Source organism: Columba livia, chromosome 13 (assembly GCF_036013475.1).
Source record: "Columba livia isolate bColLiv1 breed racing homer chromosome 13, bColLiv1.pat.W.v2, whole genome shotgun sequence".
NCBI classification, from domain to species: Eukaryota; Metazoa; Chordata; class Aves; order Columbiformes; family Columbidae; genus Columba; species Columba livia.
In genome coordinates, this window is record NC_088614.1 from 2,263,618 (window position 1) to 2,283,447 (window position 19,830).

General features: G+C 38.0%; 1 long non-coding RNA gene across 5 annotated transcripts in view; it reads right to left on the minus strand.

The window, feature by feature from the left end:
* Positions 1–19,830, minus strand: part of LOC135575333 (uncharacterized) — a 207,069-nt gene that overhangs the window by 64,298 nt on the left and 122,941 nt on the right. For 4 of the 5 annotated variants that reach the window (XR_010465885.1, XR_010465882.1, XR_010465883.1 and 1 more), the window contains exons 5-7: positions 7,038–7,083; positions 4,749–4,957; positions 1,988–2,082 (exon numbers count right to left, since the gene is read on the minus strand). This is a non-coding gene — a long non-coding RNA (uncharacterized LOC135575333). Of the gene's footprint in view, positions 1–1,987; positions 2,083–4,748; positions 4,958–6,431; positions 6,514–7,037; positions 7,084–19,830 lie in introns of all 5 variants that reach the window. The other variant, XR_010465886.1, reaches the window with a different exon arrangement.

Genomic DNA, 19,830 nt, shown 5'->3' on the forward strand with positions numbered 1-19,830 from the left:
TTATTAATCACTGGAATCAATTACATTTTTAAGAGTCCTGGAAAATTGAGATAGATTTCCTTTATGGACACTTTTGGTCAAATAGTTAGCCACATAGCTGGCTACCTGCCCACTTAAATCACAGGCACTTGTGCACCTGAACTTGCTCAATGATTTATCTCTGTTTAATTTTCTTTGTTTTACATAAAGACATTGTCCCCATCAAGCAACTGAGTTTGAGCAAGTGGTAATTTGATTGAGGCCAACACAATTCTTCCCATATACAAAGTTAGGGATATTACGCTTTGGTCTTCCGAAGCTGTTCAACAGCTCGTAGGTTTAACAGCATTAGTTTTGTGTGTCCGGTGCTATCAGTTGAAACATTGAGATTTAAATTCTAAAATGATATGTCAAGGATAAAAATATTTGGACAATTTTACTGGAGTGTGCATGCATGCAGCATTATATACAATCTCAGACTCAAGCAGGCCATTAGAAGATGTCAGATGTTGGATACAATGGCTTGTTTCCCAAACTGATTCCCGCAAGAACCTCAAACAAAAATCACCAGTCCTATTTTTCCCACATTGTACATTTACATTTCTAATTGTTTCCAATTCTTCAAAGAGCATGTTCCATTCAGCTATCCAATATAATCTAGTATATATAATATTTTATAAGAGACAGCTTCTGCAACTGCCTTTATAACTTCAGGCTTTGGGACTTCAAATCATCCTGATCTTGATTTATTAGAAGACCAACCTTCTCAATGCTTTTTCTTCTAAATAGTGAACTGTAAATAACCAATCCAATATGAAAAATGCTGAATAGCTCCTTTGAAATTCTAATGGAGATTGTCCACAATTCTATCACCACTGCAGAAGCCATGACCAAGGCTTGTAGAGCTCAGGAGCTCTTTTCTCCCCAACAGCCTTAACCAAAATCCATTTTCCAGGCTTGCTATTCCTCAGAACCCTGCCCAGCTTTGCTATCACCAACCTGCAATTCCAGAATGCAGTTAAGCGCTTATCACTTAAAACTTTAAGCTAATTGCTTAGTAATGAAAACTTCAATTGCTGGGAGATTAAACCTTTAACTGCTAAGCAGCTGGCAGAGTTCCCATCTATAACAACCAAAATTCACTAATATAACATTTTTAAATGCCTGTTGTATGAAAACTATTCCATACCCAAGTGTGTGAAGGCCTAGATGCAAGACGGTCGTTTAAGTCTTTCCAGGACAGATAAACAAACGCAGCTGAATTTGTGGTGGTTAATTTGGGATTAAATAAAAAATTCAGAGTTTGTCTTAGAAATATCTAAATTACTAAAAAGCATTTTCCCTTTTCCTTTATTTTGCCTGCTTGTGTTCTTGAGTAAATTGATCCCTCTTGAAAACGTACACCTCAAGAGAAAGACAGTTCTGTCCTGACCTAGTCTTCAGGATGGAGACTCTATCGTGTTCTCACGTTGAGAGTTTTACTATCGATTGCCAAAGCTACTGTGTAACCCAGAGGAACTTTTCGCACCTTCTAAAGCAGTATTCTGATTTCGATTTTCACAACTTCAGAGGCTACATTGCCAGAAATGAAGCAGATAATTCCCTACAGATTACATATTCTGCTCTTTTACTGCAGGTGCTAATGGAGCTGGGTAGAGATGTTTAAGGCAACGTTACTTGTGAGACAGAAAAGGGCTTACGCTGGATAATGAAAAGGAGATACAGGCAAACTGAATTCCTAACCTACCATTACCTACTAAACCAGAAATTGTATTGGGCTGAATTCTTCAGTCAGCTTTCTCGTTTCTAGAAATTGCAGAAGAGGCATCGTGAAAGCGTGTAAGACAAAGCATCAAGTCTATATTCCTCAGCATTGTTTCATTATATTTAGTCCACGTTCAAAACCCCAACCCATTCCTTGCAGCTCTCTTTCATGTCACAAGAGCCTCGCAGAGGGCTTGCACGGCGTTCCCAAACACAGAACAAACACAGTGTCTCTTGCTTTTACCTTCAGAGCCACAATATGAGAAGCTTCTGGCACTCTGATGTTCTGTCACTTTTTAATGCAAACTCTGGAAGTTCACGGACACGACGCTGCACAATCTGAAGAAGATAAATCACAGTTACTTCGAGCCAGCTGACAGCAGTTTAAGCAGCTGCAATCATCAACCACCAAGGGAGTTTCTTCTTTTATCTTACTAAATGCAAAAGTATACCAGGAACTGGTAATACCACTGGACTATCAGGAGTCCTGCTTTTACATAAATATCAGCGAGCGGTAAGTAAATTCTGTTGACGAAATGTAATAAAACAAAGACGGTTTCAAATATGACCGTTCCCTGATGCATTCTGTAGCCCCGTCTTACTCACTTATTGCATGCTGCTGAGATTATAAGGTTTGCTTTTATCTGTCAGAAATCAATATTTCAAACATCGGATAAAAGAGGAAATTGAACTGGGAATAGGCTGAAGTGCTGTAAAAACTACAAAGCACAATTATCAAAAAGCACTTAAAGTACTTAATAGGACACACATATAAAAATGCTCAAATTAATGTCAGGGAACTATAATGAGAACTTTTTCTATGCTTTTTGATCCAAATGCAATGTAATTCGAGTGCAGCCTGGTCAGTCAATACAATTTTCAATTTATATGAAACCCTAAGGACTTCTAGCAATCCATTTGCTAGAACTGAACCATTACATATGATTGGTTAATATTTCAATTTATTGAAAATACATTATTTTGTGTAAAGTGTTTAAGTTGTTGAGGTTTAACCATTATAAACAGTTATGATAAAAATAGATCTTTGGGTAAACAAAGACCTTACAGTCAAGCTTTTAATAAACACTAGTATAACTAGAAAATTGGATTTTAAGGGGGACAGACAGAAGGAAATAATAAAGCAAACTGCAGATATAGAGTGGTGAGATGAGAGAGAAATGCTGTACTGAACTGGTCTTTATTAGCATGCATTGAGCTGAGAAGGGACCTCTGTAAAATGCTGGAAATCACGGTTATTTTATGCAAAAAAGTTCACTATTAACTTGGGTACTTTCCCCTTATATTTATACATTCATTTATCATCTTTAAGGCTATTGAGCTGGAGGTCTTTACGAAACTATGCTAGATCAGAAATCGCTGCAAATGAGTGTGTGCATGTCTGTGTGCACATACCAGCAGCTACAGAAAATGGATCGTGTGGCCTTGCATAATCTGATATGAAATATGAAGAGCTGCAACACACAGAGGAGCTAAAGTTGATTTGAGCAACCGAATTTGTTGATTTGAGCCACACTAACAGCTGTATCAAACTGGATCACTCTCTGCTCTAACCTACACCCCACATTTTTCACAAGGAACAACACGGCATTCTTGGGAAATCTTTCTTTGTGGAAAGTTATTCTTAACACTTATTCTTCACTTCTACACTGTAATTGTGCCACTTTTTTCATATGAGGGAACCTTAGCTCAGTCACAATTGAAATGTGCTTCTTCTTGGAACTGCATCGGACCCCTGAGCTTTGGATCAGACAGTGCTTTCCACTAACAGTTTTATTAATCAAACACCTTCCCACCACCTCTCCTCAGTGCAGTTTCGGGCCTAATCCAGAACAACTTCTTTGTTAATATACCTAATTCCTCTATCATCTGGGCTAAGTCCAAACTTTGTTGTTTCTTCCATTTTCAAGGTGCATATTTGAATTTCAGTCCCTAGAATCTTGATTTGGGTCATAATTCACCACTTTAAATTCACACTCCCTATCCTTTACAGTTTTTCACGTATCTTCCCTTTCCCTGCTTATCTCCTCATCAGTTTCCCCACCCTCCCCTATACATCCCCTTTGTTCAGCAAACCATGCACACCCCAGCATGCCATACCTTTCTCCTTGCTTTCTACATGCCATTTCTGGTTTGCTTGCTACCTTTTCAGATTTCACAAGTTTCCAGAATACTTGCTTTTACTTTAATGCTTCTGAGAAATTCCATGAACTACAAGGATTAAGTGGGGACGTAAATGTTAAAAAAATTTAATATTTCAGACAAAATATTATTTCTACCTTTTGTTTAATGGCATTTTAAACATGTAACCAAGGAACGCTTGTATAAATAACGTGTTTGCATACACAAAAAGGAAATCAAACAAAAAGCCAGAGATGTGTCCACAAGTAGACGATTTGAAATACAACATATGGTTTACTACATGCATATCTTCGTATTTTCACAGAGTTACACATTATATAAATCACATAACTACTTGCTACTCATATACCTGAATAAGCCAAAACAACATGGGTCAGACCCTAAAATCCAAACTCCGACTGATGACCCAGAAGTTTTATCTGGATAAAAGAAGAAGAATTGCTGGGAGTTGGGACAAGTCTATCTATATAATTCCAGACAGCTGTTGTTTAACTTGTTCCTGTGGATCTCCAAAGAGTTCAGAGACTTCAGAATTTCCCAAGCAATACATTTCAGTGCTTCACTATCTTACTATTACAAAAGTGGGGTATTTGCCCCCCTTTTTTTAAAGTCTATTCAAATATTTTGCTGCTGTAATTTAAGTCCTACATTGTGGCTATTTTGTATGATGGAGAAGAGGTTATAATATTCCCTTTTGCAACAAATTTGACTACGTAAACACAGTCATCACAATTCCATTCCAATCCCACTCTTTCTGCCCTTTCTCCCATACCATGTTTTCCCCAAAAGTCCCCCCAAGATCTGGTACTACGTTGAAGACAATAAGAACAGCTATAGGTACTCACAGTAAGTGAAGGCTCCTGTCTCTGGCCAAAGTCTTTGCAACTTCAGAGAAATCAAACCCTCATTCTGTCAAACGGGTATAAAGCTGCTGTTGCTTCAGGCTGTGCAGTTTGAGGTCTTTTTACATTGTGCAGCTTCTTTCCAGCACACAGGTGGTGCAAATCTTACAATCAGGCCCTGAGCTGGCCAGTTAATGACTTACACAATTCACCTGGTAAGAAAGGTGTTAAGAATCTCTTTAAAGTTAAGCTGCACAATACATAGCCAAAAATCTGTTTTCTAGTAGTGCTGTTCTTGTGTACATTAAGCACAACGCAGCATGATTTAATTGAGGGAACTGGGAAATAAATCCTCTAAAAACAGTTTTCACATGTAAAATAATGTTGGCAAGACTGAAAATAAATGGATTGCTTCAGCTGGATACCATATTCACTTCAATGGTGTCTCGAGTTTTCAGATCTCCTGAATCAACACACAGAGCACACAACCTTTTCCAAATAGTATATATTCCAAATAACAAAGTAATGAAGAAATATTTTGTTTCAAAAAGCAGTCTGAGTGGAAAACATGCCATGATCTAGAAAGGTGATTGTAGTTATGGCAGTCATAATTGCATAACACATTTCACAGAAGCTTCTTCTATTGCACATTATTGTATTTTTTCCCTTCAATTATTAAATTTAAAGGCTTAACCTCAAAAGCAACCACACTTGTCTTTACATGCACTTGAATTGTTACTGCCATTTAAAGCTAATCAATGTTTTCTTTAGTACCATAATAGCTTATTTGCAAAGCATCTCTTTTAGAAAAATTTACACGGTGTTCTGGAAGGAAACATGTTTCACATTATAAGAAAAACTCCCAATAAAGAAAAAGAGGGCTTGGTTTTTATCTCAAAGTTTAAAGTGACTAAACTGACTTCAAGAGCTTAAAAATTTGTGCAGAAATGGAGTTGCTACTAGATTATACCAGTGTGTTCATGCATAATACAAGGAAACAAAATGCATTGTATAGTATCCTTACATGCCTAGAGAAGTCCAGAAAATTAATTTGAAAGGGTTCAGCATGTAAATATATGTTTTCATTAATGCTTTCACAAAAACAAATGGCTAAAATCTTATTATTAACCACTGTTTAAATACACTTTCCTTGGAAATATTATGACCTTCCTGACTTGGATGTTCAACTACATAAAACTCATAGGACACCAAGGTCTCATTGAGCGGTGGAAAGCCCAAGCTACCCCAGTAAAGTCAATATATGCACTCAGAGTGCAGTTTGACACAAACAGGAATGTTCACACCCCTTTCCTCTAGGAATATAAGGGAGGTTTCTCAATTAGTCTCCGTAGACTCCTTCAGAAGGAGGTCAAAGAAAACAAGTTAAGCAATATGAGTACTCCTAATGTCTCAAGTTGGGCAGTTATTCACTAAACAGAAGCCTTAATGAAGGAAACCTAAAGTTTGCACAAAACTCACAGGCAGACTTTTTTCATTTCCAAATGTAAACAGCTACTGCTTTAATAAGCAGATCAACTCCAGTTCATGCTATGCCTGTACTTAAATACATGCAATCCCATGGATTCCAGTAAGTAGCAAGCCTATTGCTAGGATGAAAGTTATAAAAACAAGTTAATAGGGATTATAATAATTGAACGTTTGTAAATAGAAAAGCTATTACAATACCTATGATCAGAACGGAGAATTTGGTACAGTTTGTCCCATGCATCTTGTTTATCTTCCCAGTGATACCCTGTCTGTCATAGCTCTGCAAAAGATTTGGTTCATTCTATTTGGAATATTGCCTTTTCCAGAATAACACTTCTGTCTCGTGTGACACCTTCTGCTTACACCTTCACAGTCTCTACTCTTCCCTTAATCCGTGCATTGTTCTCAGCTGAACGTTACTAACAGCGGCAGCAGGTGATTTACTTTCCAATATTAGCCAGGCAGGAGCTGCAGTGTGGGGCTGCTCTTCAGAGCTTTGCAGATCCATGTTAAAATCACGCAAGGAGCTGAGCGCCTCGCCTGGCATAGCTGCAGTGTAAACTGGCGGACTGCGCGCATGGATAAGGACAATTAGCAGTTGCAGAAGTTAAAGGCCCTGTGGGCTAACAATTGCCTGTTTAACATACACCAAATGGAGAAGTGTGATTTTTGTGTTCCCTGCCCCCTCTATAGTCAAGATATTTTTAAAAAATCTGACTCTGTTACAAATATAATGAGCAGAACTGACAAATTTAAAAGAAGCTTTTTAATCTGACCAGAGAGTTCATAGGCAGAAACGCTTACCTGGGAAAAGTGTGGGGTTCCAAAATATGTGTATTTCAAGATGAGCCTAGAAACAAGAAATAGACATAAGAAAAATAACCAAAAACCTACAAGCATTCCATTAATAAAATTAGTTGCATTGAGGAACAGAGTACCAAGCTGTACCAAAAGGAAAAAAAAATAGATTCATAATTCAAAGCATTGTACAGAGCAACTGTCCACAAAGTAAAGCAACAACCCATCCCAAAGCATTTGCCACCAATTTACTTGCTGCTGAAGACTAAATAGACTGAAGTCTTGCTCTTTTGCTAAATTATGTGTTGCAGAATTAATCCTGCAGCCTGCAGCAGGTAGCAGATGCTTTACAGGGTGACTGGGAGCAGACAGTAGCCTATTAGTGCTCATTATTTAATGGCACTGCTTTAGCTCCGCTGGGACTGCCTGCGCTGGGGGGCAGTTTCTCTTACAGGTCATGTTTTCACAGTTCTTTTCCAGGGTTTCCCACCTGCTTCCAGAGTGTTACATTGACTCCACTCGGCCCAGTGTTTAACAAGCAGCAGCTGGGACAAGTTTACTCTACAATTTGACCTAGATTGGCTTTACCAAAAGCATGGTATTTTTTTTTCTTATCAACTAGTTATCACAAGATGACAGCTAACAAATTTGTGTATAGGCTTTCAATATAATTCACTGCCAGTTGTGTGCAGTACAAAAGGAAAATATGAAGCTTAAGACCAAAAAAGCTGTTGGAGTCCATGATATAACTCATTATTATGTAATGGCCAAGATAATTCTGTTTGCAAAGTTCAAGACATGTAGAAGTTGTGAGGTAGGGCTGAGTTCTACAGGGGCGAGTAGAAAGGATGCAGATGAAACATTTGCCTTGTATTTGCTTATCAAGAAATTTTCCAGCCAGGGATCCAACAAATCTGAGGCAAAGCCTCATGCAATTAGAATTTACTTAATTTTTGCTGAGTTTAAAATCCTCTTTAATAGGATGAGAATGTTGTTCTTTTTCAGTCGTTCTGTGTTTCTGTGGTTGTGGTTTTCATTCAGTTTATCTGTGCGTTTTTAGAGAAATAGGCAGAGAATGGCAGGGGGAAGCCTTATCTATTTCAGTGAATTCAAGGAATTCTACTGAATTCAATAAAGTTATTCCAGGTATTTTTCATTCTAACTGGCAAGAGATTTTGGTTCATGTTCTTCTACAGCATCAAAAATCTGCTCAGGTAGCAGCTGCCATGCCATTTATAATATGACTTCCTGCACAAGTTTTAAATTGTATTTTTCAATACGCTTATATCCATGAATTTGGAATCTATTATTTTTAGCATAAAGAATGCATAGACACTATTTTGCATTTGCAATCTTGAAAACAATTTAATAGGGGGCAGCAGAATAGTTTTGTATTTTACCAGTTTATTGTATCTAAGTGCTGATGACATGTAGCATCTATTGCATATTATATGCACTTCTACATTACAGAAATCAGTTCACCCCCCAATTTCCTTTTATTAACCAAGATAATCTTTCCAGCTGGTCTTTAATTAGATATTTCATTAAGGATCATTAAGGAATGATATATAAACTCTTCATAGTTCTCATTGTTAATCATAAGCACTTAATTCACCAGCAGCTATAAATCTGAATTTTGCTTTCCAGTTTTCCTACAAGGCCTTTTTAGAATAGGTATTGAAAATAAAACCCAACAAAAAAAGCTTCACTTCCAAAAGAGAAGCTTCCAATTATATTAATTTAAAATACTCAAGAATTAGCTTATATGGGTTAAATAAGGTGATTGAAAAATTAATCCCACAATTTTTTTCATTCTACTTCATTCTGACTAAAATAAAGGCAGTTCGAAATTATAGATTATTGCCTCTCTTTAAGGAAGGTAGAAGGTGGTGAGACAGTGCTGGGTAGGTGCAGAGCAGTAATGGATTAGCCATATTTTTCTCTGCTGGGTCACTGTTATGAATCTGATCCAAGACAGAAGTGACGAAATGTCAGTGTCGTTTTATGGCTTTTAGCATGAAATGCTGACCCTATGAGGTCAGCGGCAAAACATCAGCGGTGCCAGGATTTTCACCTTTTGAGTCTCTTGTGTGCAAGAAGAATTAAAGTCTGACTCAGCATCCATTGACTTTAACAGGAGTTATATGAAGTTCAAGGTCCAGATTTTTAAAAGTCTTTAGGTGCTGCTTTGCTGACACTTTCAGTGTAAGAGCAGAGTCCTTCAGATGATTCAAAGACTTAAAACTGCAGTGATAAAACTGTAAACTTTTATCCTTAAAGTGAGACAGGGCCAGTTTTGCCCTCCTCTGTCCTCCTCCTTTCTGGAGCAATTAATTCAAGGAAAATCCTTATCAATTCCCTGAAAGCACGCAGAGGTGGCTTGTTATTTTACTTGGTTCAGTTTGGGAGCAGTTGTTTTGTAGAAAGGACATTATGAGCCGTTTGAAACCAGCAGCTGCAGGACTCTAACTCTCAAGTCCTGCAATTTTTCAGGCTTGAAAAGGTTTGGTTCTCAAGAGAAAATAAGAATATAATCCAATGAGCTGTTAGATTTTGTGTGTTTAATCAAAATGGAAACAAATTCCCAGTATCAGATGATTTGTTCATGCCCTCCAAAAATACTAAGGTACACAATTATGAGAATTACGTCTCGCTGTAACATGTGCTTTCCAGACACATTTCACTTGTACAAATGCACAGTTCAGGCATGTGTTCCTAAAAGTATTTAGCTATGCTGAAAGCCACCTAGGAATTGAAGCCGAGGAAAGCATGCTGAAGAAGTTGTTGGAGGTTTAATTACCTTTTCCTTCCTTCTCTTTAGTGGGCGTTCTGAATTCTGGAGGAGTAAAACTCCAGTCTCTACTGTATTGAAATGATATTTTTTTAGCACTCCAATCATTGTCTCTACTTGACTAAGACATTTCTGTGCTAAAGCAGGTGCATTTACTTTTCAAGTATTATTTTACTAATCAATTGAAAAATTACCTCCATGAATGACAGAAGTGCAGACCTTTGGAGTATTTCATTAAAAGGAGCAAACATTAATTACAAATCCAGCCCAACCTTTGCAGACATAAATTACGGGATGGATCTATTTTCTCCATGCTTAATTGCAAGCGGTGACTAGCTCTTTAAATTATTATCTCCAAGGCATGAATGAAATTAGAATAGATTTGACGATATTCTCAAGGCTTAGTTGTATCTAAATAACTTGCCCATGTACGATCTGATGATACAAGGAAAATCAGGTGAAAAACCTTTGAGTATCTAAACAGTAGATAGCTCACCATGAAAAAACTGGGAATGCAAAATGGAATTGGAACCTTAAAGTCTCTGCATTCAGGGAGGTCTAATGGCAGGTTTAACAATGGAATAGTTAATATAGTCCAAGTATTTTTCTTTTAATCTAGATTCTAAAAATGTTAGGCCTGTTTAGGTTTCTGAAGCATCCACAATTGAGGCAGAATTTCCCAGGCAGTCTCTTTCCTGAAAGGCAATATTTACATTTCAAGAAAAAAATAGCTATTTTCTAGTGAAGTAAAACACCCTTCCCACAGAATTCAGAAGGCTGAAAATCTTCATTTCGTAATAGCTACAGTGTGATCAAACTGAAATCTGGCAGGAAAAAATGATGAGAAAAGTGCCTTTGACTGGTCGGTTGAAAACCAATTTTGAATTATCCATGTTTGTTGATATGAAGTAGAATTTCGAAGACATCCAACAATGGCAACATTTTCAACTGATCTTTTCTCCCAACCAATACATGCTTTTACAGCATAATCGCTACTTGCCTTTTTGTCTTGTTTTAAAAAATATCAAGAATCAGGAACATTTTTTCTTTGTGTTAGCATAATCCTAAAACTCAAATGAACAGTAAGGATGTTTTTCCAAGGCCTTTGTCAGTAGTTTAAGTCAAAACCACCAAAAACAATTGCCCAAATTTTGAAACAAGCTTCACTTAATCTCTCCTTAACCTATACCAGTTTTATAACTCCATCTTTTTTACAAGGAAGAAGAATTCAAGAGTTACTAATTTTGATGGAACACAGCATTGTATGCACGTAGATAACTATTTTTGACGGAATACAGCATTATACGCATGTAGATAACAGAACGTGCAGTCTAATACAACAAAGAGTGAGGAATAGATGCAGAATGCAAGGGGTTTTTTAATCCACTGATGATAACAGGGGTTTTTTTTGTAAATTATATTTAATGATATAGATTTTACATTGGAGACAGAAAGTCACTGTCTATAAGAACTATGACCTTTATATACCATGCAGAGTGTGGACAAACAAGTCTGAACGCAGACTCTCGATGGGTACTGCCTGCCCTGTGTTTTTGCCATCTTTCTACCAAACAAGTTAATCATTTGGAATTGCATACTTTAAAAAAAAATAGATAATGACTTGCTTGGAGTTCAATTTACTTGTGTCATGATACAATACATAGCAAGCTGAGTTCTCACAGTATTAATCATTAACCTAGGAGAGGGCATTAGCTTAAAATGCATTCCTTCGATATGTTTCATGAATACATTTGTAGATATTTTAACAGCAATTTCAACTATGCTGAAGACATAAATAAGTCCTAATCCCCCCCCGAACTCAAACTCTTTTCCACCTTTTAACTTTTGGATATAAAGTTTCCATCCATCTCTGCTGCCAAAAAGCCTCTGAAATCAGAGCAACCGAAACTCTGCAAAGGTGGATTCTGAAAGGTACAGAGGAACCCAGCTCAGATTCAGAGAGTTGATTTGTGCAAGACACCAAGCAGGGAGCAGGGCAGGGGTACCTATAAAAGGCAAAATATTCTGATATGAATTTCCTGCTTCTCAGGCCTATAGCAGAATGTTTCTGGTAGTAAGTTGAAGACTCTGCAACAACACTAGAAGATTAGTTGGAAAAAAATATATTCTACTGGGAGGTTAGAGATTGGTTCAAAAAAAGGTGGAAATAATTGGTCCAACACAAAGAAGATTTCACATGCTTCATAATTGTGTCTTGTTTAGGAGAGGGAAAAGTGAGAAATAATATTTGCTTGGATTTTGGAAGTATTTATGATCCCTTTCTGCTCCGTTACGTTTCATCCTGGTTTAAAAGTGAGGAGTTAAAGATTGCTCAGGAGCTTGGGAAAAGCAGTGGAGCAGAGGAGCAGCGGGGACGGGGTGGGCTCTTTAAGCACCCTGCCTGAGAAAGGCAGCGCTTGGCAATCTGCTCCTGGAAATGATCATATCATAGGTAACCTATTTGCTCTGGAATCTAAACCAGAGCACCACATTTAAACCACCTGCATCTAAAATGAAGGTAAATACATTATGGGGATCTCCCTACTTACACAGACCTGAGTGGAATGTATAATTTTTAACAGGCTTGGGCAAATTCCACAGTTTTAATAGTATATCATTCAACTCATAACAAAATTCGGCGACTACACTTTTCTCGCTAAGACCATCCAACCCTAAAATCTCATTTAGACCTAGCCATTGAACATCATGTCCTTTATATTCCTTTAGAGAGGAAAACATCACTAACAATTATTGGTTCTAACACCTTACAGCTTATATATAGTTTCTCATATAAGGAAGAAACACCTTAAGCACTGTGTGAATTTAACACCAATAGAATTTATAAAATGTAGAAAGGCTGGAGTAGAGAAGGTAAGAAATGAGATAATTTGGAGTTTTAAAAATCAAGATACTTTCTTTATCACAGGTTGTGGAAAACACGTGAAGGAGAAAGATTATGCACCTTTAATCAACAGGTACATTTTTTTTCTTCTGAATACAGAACTGCAGAGAGAACTTTGCTTCAAGTTGCAAAGACTGTTAATGGAAATATTGAGAAATAATGATTTTCATCTAAATATTAAACACATGCCTATTAATGTCTGGTTTATAGTCTAAATGTAGGCAAATGTTTATTCAGACATGGCTATGCACCAAGACAATATGGATTACTTATAGCAAAGAGTGCTCTGAGGCACATCCCAAGGCACGGAGGATGCTACGCAGCTTCTCTGACCCACAGGTGTTACAGCACTTCATGGGTGGGCTGTACCACACTCAAGGGTGTCAGTCACAGAGACTTTGTGTGTGACACCGAGGACAACCACATGGGACTAATAAGCTGTCCAAGTGCAGCTTCTAGAACAGTGCTACCCCATGAGTCCATTGGAGAAAAGGACCCAGAAAGACTCTGGTGCAAACATGGGCTACCCCCAGAGTCCCCATAAGGACACCAGTGCACCTTCGCCCTGGTTTCAGTGCACTCCAACAAGTCCGTGTGCCTGGACACAGAGCACCGCATGGAAACAGCCTCCGTGACTACTAAGAGGACTGAGGTGAGGTGAGATCTGCTGGGTGACTCCAAGGTTTACCTGCAGACAACATCACACAATCCCAGAATGTGAGGGGTTGGAAGGGACCTGGAAAGCTCATCCAGTGCAATCCCCCCATGGAGCAGGAACACCCAGATGAGGTTACACAGGAAGGTGTCCAGGCGGGTTGGAATGTCTGCACAGAAGGAGACTCCACAACCTCCCTGGGCAGCCTGGGCCAGGCTCTGCCACCCTCACTCTGAACAAGTTTCTTCTCCTCTTTAAGCGGAACCTCCTGTGTTCCAGTTTGCACCCATTGCCCCTTGTCCTATCATTGGTTGTCACCAAGAAGAGCTTGGCTCCATCCTCCTGACACTCACCCTTTCCATATTGATCCCCATGAATGAGGTCACCCCTCAGTCTCCTCCAAGCTCAAGAGCCCCAGCTCCCGCAGCCTTTCCTCATACAGGAGATGCTCCACTCCATCATCTTTATGCCTCTAAGACGAACTAGTCTAGAGCACTGAGCCCAGCAGAACTGGGTTGCATGGAGCCTAGTGTGACCCATGCTGTGAGGGAACAGAAATGCCCCTGGGGAGAGCTGCCCAGTGCCTCCCAGTGCTCCCAGCCATGCTGGGATTTGGGCACAGGGCTCACTGGGGTCACCCTGAGCACTCTGAGCACTCCTGCGCTACACAGAGTTACAGACACACAAAGCTGGCAAGGGCGCGAATGAGCATCACGTCGGGGGCTGTAAAACACAACGGTACCTGCCTGTAATTCTGCACATAGTTCTCATTCTGCACTTCTCTCTTTTTCTCATTCTGGGTCCATCAAATTCTAAAATAACAAGTAAGAGTAGCGTCAATACCAGCTCCACCCAAATGAGAGAACAAATGTGTATGGGACAGGGAGATGCATTTGCTTAGTGGCTTTGACATGAGTTGACTCTTGCCTATGTCACCATTCTACCTTATCTTCCTCCAACCTAGTTTGTTCTTGTGGGAGGAAACAAACTGTTATTATTATTATATCCACTTGAACTATTTCAACCATTTAAATACTTAAGTCACCTGTAAACTGTGAACAACCTTGTTTTACATTGTGTAATCACTGTGGATTGAACTGAACAAAGGCCCAGAATGGTTCCAATGGTTCAAATAATAGCTCTTGGTCTGTCTTTCTCTGACAACCAAATATGACTAACAATTTATTTTGGCCAAAACAACCAATTCCAGGTGAATTTATGTTCTTAATGGGAGATCTGCCATGACAAACAAGAAGGGGATGCAGCTATGTGATTCAATACATTCTAGTCAAAAGTGGAATATCTTAAATCAAAAGCTTCCGTAGGCTTAAAGGTTCCTGCTAAGTCCCTCTATTAAATCTTCCTAATAACGCGACAAGCTAGAATTCATGTCTTCTACTTTATTAAAAAGAGGGGAACCACTAGGATAAAAAAATATTGAGAAATAAAATTTACCTTGGACTAGTTTCATGTAAACATAAAAAATCAACTTCTCAGAACTCACATGAAAAACATAATGTAGTTAATATTAAATACAATGATTATGCAACCTATTACTTTTACAGTTTGTGCTCCTGTGTCCTTGATTTTGGCCCTAGTTTGCTTATGATTAATGAATGACTCACCTTCAGTACCCTCTCATTTATTTCATACCTCATTATGAATTTGAAAAGGTTAATTTGTTATTTGGAAAGAGCAAAACATGCATGGAAGTTGAACAGTGCTCATAAATGCAAACAACATATTTTTATAAATAAATTGCTATTGCCCAGTATTATATCTTGTTGTAGTAGTTTACATTTTCTCACTGCTTTTGATACCATTTTGAGGAGTGTACATAACTTATTTCCATAGAATAACAAGAGAAATTTCTGCATGTGTTTTATATGAACATCAGGAGTGTCTGTGCACTCCCTGTACAGCCACTCCCACAAACAAACCATAGAATTGCACCTGGTACACTGGACAGTTTTCTATTCTAACTTGTCAAGATCCTACACTATCATTTCCCATGGCTTCTCATTTGTTTTGCTTGGAATTATTTTACCAGGGTTTGATACTTTACGATGTTACATGATGATACTGTTAGCATCCAGGTAGGGACAAAATCTAGGCTAGAAAAATTGATGGAAGTTTTGTGTATGTTAAGCTAAAGCAAAACCACTAACTTTATATTAAAACCAAAGTTTTACACCAACAATTCACGGTACTATTTTTTGTCATTGTTATATCCTTTTTCTGTTTTGACAATTACTTTCAACTACAGAATCTGGTAGTTGCAAAATACTTTCTTGAGAAGACAAGAATTGGCTTGGGTGACATCAAGGCTAAATCACATTCTGTGGAACAGTCAAAGGTATAAAGCAAAAAGTGCATTTTTTTTTCTCAGTTCACTGCAGGTAAATTCTTACAACACTTGGGCATCACTGTCAGGAGATGACAGTTCCCAGTTATAAGAAAACACCTGTGAGAAATGACAGCTTGAGGAGCAGATAATGGTATGTGGAGAAGCTGAGGGGAGCTCCATCCAGAAATCTCCTCTTGGACATGGATTATTTGCAGCTGGCTTATGGCTGTGAGGTTTCTTCAGGTGGGATGCTGAGGTTACATTTGACTGGGATTAGACCAGAGTCCATGGACTTTATAAACAGAAATGTAAAAATCAACCCCAACCTATTTCATCCTTCTTTCCTCTGTACAATTCGCATGGCTGCTTGTGGTGCCAAGTTCAATAGCTTAAACGTTGTGTCATCGCTAACAATAATATAATTGAACATGGTTAGTAACTGCAGGCTGACCTTCAGCCTTGGCTTTGCTTAATATTGTAGCTTTATGTTTTCCCCCAATTTGTTCAGAACTCTTTGTACCATGGATTATTAATCTATAACTAAACATTGTCCTTGGTGTTCATCTAGATGACGATATTTGGAACCAATGCAAATCTCTTCTATTTGAATTTTGTAAGCATGTTCCTTACAGGCCTTTATTCTTCCTACAATTTCAGTGAAAATTGTACAATAAAAAAAGGTAAATGTTTATTTAGGATTGTTGTTTTAAAACACATCCCACCTGTGATGCACTTAAGATCAGTGAACAGGTTGCCCTTAAAATTAACAAAATGAAATACCCATTCCAACACTGTATCCTTATTCCTCACAAGCTCTATATTAGTTTCCAGTGTGAATAAAGAAGAAAACATCTTTACATACGGCAAATGTAAGAAGGTAATAATACACTGTAAGTTTGACATGAGTTAGGAAGCATGTGGAAAAAAAAATCAGTGAAAAAAACCCCACCAAAATTCCTGAAGCTATAAGAAAACGGAGGTTTTGATGGACATGGCAAAAAAATCAGAGAAAACAGAGAACGCAAGTCTTTGAGTATCATCTTCAGTATAGAACAATCAAAATCAAAATATTTAGATGATGAATGAACTAAAGTTATGTAATGATGGTTAAGCTCTAAGGATTTAATCTTTAGTAAGTGGCTTCCTGTTTTAAGCAATGAGAACATTTAGTCTCCTCCCTTAACTAAAATGAGAGCCTACTTCTCAAGACAAAAGCCTAGAGATAACTAAAACCAGTCTGAAACTTAACAGATGTCACATCTGCTACTTGAAGTGGAACTATTTCAAAATATAATTTATTATTTTTCTTTATAAAAAATTCCAAGAAATATCTTCAGGAACCACCCAGTCTTTATTTTTACTCAAAAAATCCATCTGACTTTACTGGATGTTTATACAAGCATTTTTATGAAAGGATTTTAAACTGGAATCTGTAGTAACTCATAACAATAGCCTAGCATTTCTACACAGAATTTGGATTTATTCATTCTCCTACATGCCTGTCAAAAGCAAACAGGAGCAGGTAATTTCTGTTGTTTGCAAATCCCAAAAGAATGAAAACAAGTTTCTACAGACTATCAAAAGCACTACATGGTTTTGCTTTACTGTTAACATAACTAATATGATTTTCTCAAAGTATTCCTAAAAGAAACAAACAAGAAAATTAAAAACCACAAACCATACAAACCATCTTATATTTCCTCTGTAGAAAAAATGTGTATAAAGCTAGTGAGAAGGGATCATTGTGTTTTTTTTTAAGTGATAAAATCACACAGTAACAATATGACACTGGATTCTTGGGATATTTCTTCCAAACTGTGCTTACCATGGCCACACAAAACAGATGGCAGAAAGAAAGGCGCATGTAAAAAAAGAGTAATTCACTTATCAGCCTCTGGAAACGTGAAATGCAAAACAAAATCCAAAAGAATTGAAACTCCCACCTTGCCTTTCCTTCCATCACCTCTGCCCCAGCTGCAGATATCATACCAAAAAGCTTCTGGCACTTGTGGTCCCCATTGGGGGCTCCAGGAAAACGCGCATCAGCTTTTTTAACACAACCCCCTGAATCCGTGGGCTCCTCAAGGGACATATGCGGCAGTTGTTAATCCTGTATTTTTTCATGGTTACTGAACAGACTAGATATCATGCCTGCTTCCTACTCAAGCTGAGCACCCCACAGAAATTGACTTTTAGGAAATGTGTTTCTGTGTATTCCAGAAACCAATGGTGCTTTCATACCCAGGTAGCTGACATAGCTAGTTACACACACACAAATCCAAATCCATGTATTTAAAGAGAGAGGGAGACAAGGGAACCACAGTTCACAGAGGCAAAATATTGGGAAATCTCAAGTGAGCGTTTACCTTTGGATTGACGGTGTGTAGACAACAGGCCTGCATCTCTCCCATGACATTCGCATGTTGCTAACTCTGAATATGATAAGGTAAGTACTGCTTGTCTTCAGGACAGAGTGACTCTTGCTGTCTTCTCTGTCATGCCCTTATTTACATTGCAAACTATTAATACTACTCGTTGATACCTACCAGGCACCCATGGAATGGGGGCAGAACATGCAGTACATATAGATTCAGAGGGTGAAAATATCAATGTTGCGGACACCATAACTGCAAGACATGATAGACGGCCAGATTCTGCCTTAACACCACACAGAGGCAAAGTCACCCGTAGTGCGATTTCAGGCCCAACCTCAAATCTGAACGTGCAAACCAAATCTTTGGTGTCTCAACTCACAGACACCTGCAAAACCGGGGAAGCTGAAGCTGCTGCTCAGGTGGTTGGATTAACTTTCATTGCCTTTTGCAGAGTGACAAGTGAGGATGCAGAGTACATGCGGCGTTCAAAGAGGAGGTTTTGGGGGAAGGCAAAGTACTCGAATGTTCAGCACATTTTATAGATGGATCTAGAATATAGGAAGTGGATTTTGCGAGAGCAAACAATAAGGTGACTGGCAGCAAAGAACTCTGAGCTGGAGAAAACGTGAAGGTAAAACAGAATCAAAATAGTGAACCATCTGCTTTCTAATGAAAACAGCTCTACTTGTCAGCAACATCCAGAAAAAATGATTGCTTAGTTGGAGTGTATAACCGAGAGAAGTAGCTTTTTTGCTATATGAGGTAATACACTCAAATGATGTATGACTTAGATAATAGTGTGGGTTAATGATCTTCAGCTGGATCAGGGAGTAAAACAAAGTAATTTCATAATACAGAACATGATGGATTAAATCATGTTAATACTGGGTATATACATTAAAGAAAATGATCTTTCTGGCATACTAAATGGCAAAATAAAAAGCACTTTTAGTAAGTTATATGATTAATTAGTCTGCCCTTTTATTTATGTACCATGATAAAGTAAAATGTACTTCTTCTGGTTACCTCCCAGGCAATTATTCTAAAAGTTCTATTGAATAGAGCAGCTTCATTGTATTGCACCAGTCCATCAGGAATGACACAGTAGGTCCCTGTCTTTGTTTTAAGTCAGGGGTTTTCTTTTTTCTCTCCCTTTCCTGTCCTCCTTGGTAGAGGTTATTTAGTTTTGTTTTGTATGGTTTTTAACTCATAGAAACGTAAGTTTGGACATGATGACTTGATATATTGAAATAACGTAACCACTGCTTTGTCTCAAGTATCATTAGTTAGGGTGAATGTAAAAAATTACAAGTGAAAAGTTATAGCTCAGATGTAATTCAGGCAAATATTTAAATGTGAGAATGTAAATGCTCCGGAGTCCATCCAAATTCTGAGCTTTTTCATTCCTGTCCTCACAGCTTAGCTGGCAAATTTCCACCAAAGATTCCATCACATCCAGAATCTTTGAGAAAGAAGATGGAAATTGATCTTCAAATGCATTTTCCAATTAAAGTTCAAATCTCAAGTTTCAGAAATAAAGGTACCTACAGAAGGAAGAATATTATTTTAGAGAACTATGTCTCTTTCAGTCTCATTTTACGTCCTTTTTAGAAATTATGTCAATGATGTAAGACACACAGGTTTCCCCTAGTACCAAATTTACCTGGAAGGAAGAAAAGCTGTTGTTAGAGCTGAATTTACTTCTTTCTCAACATCTTATAAGTCTGTA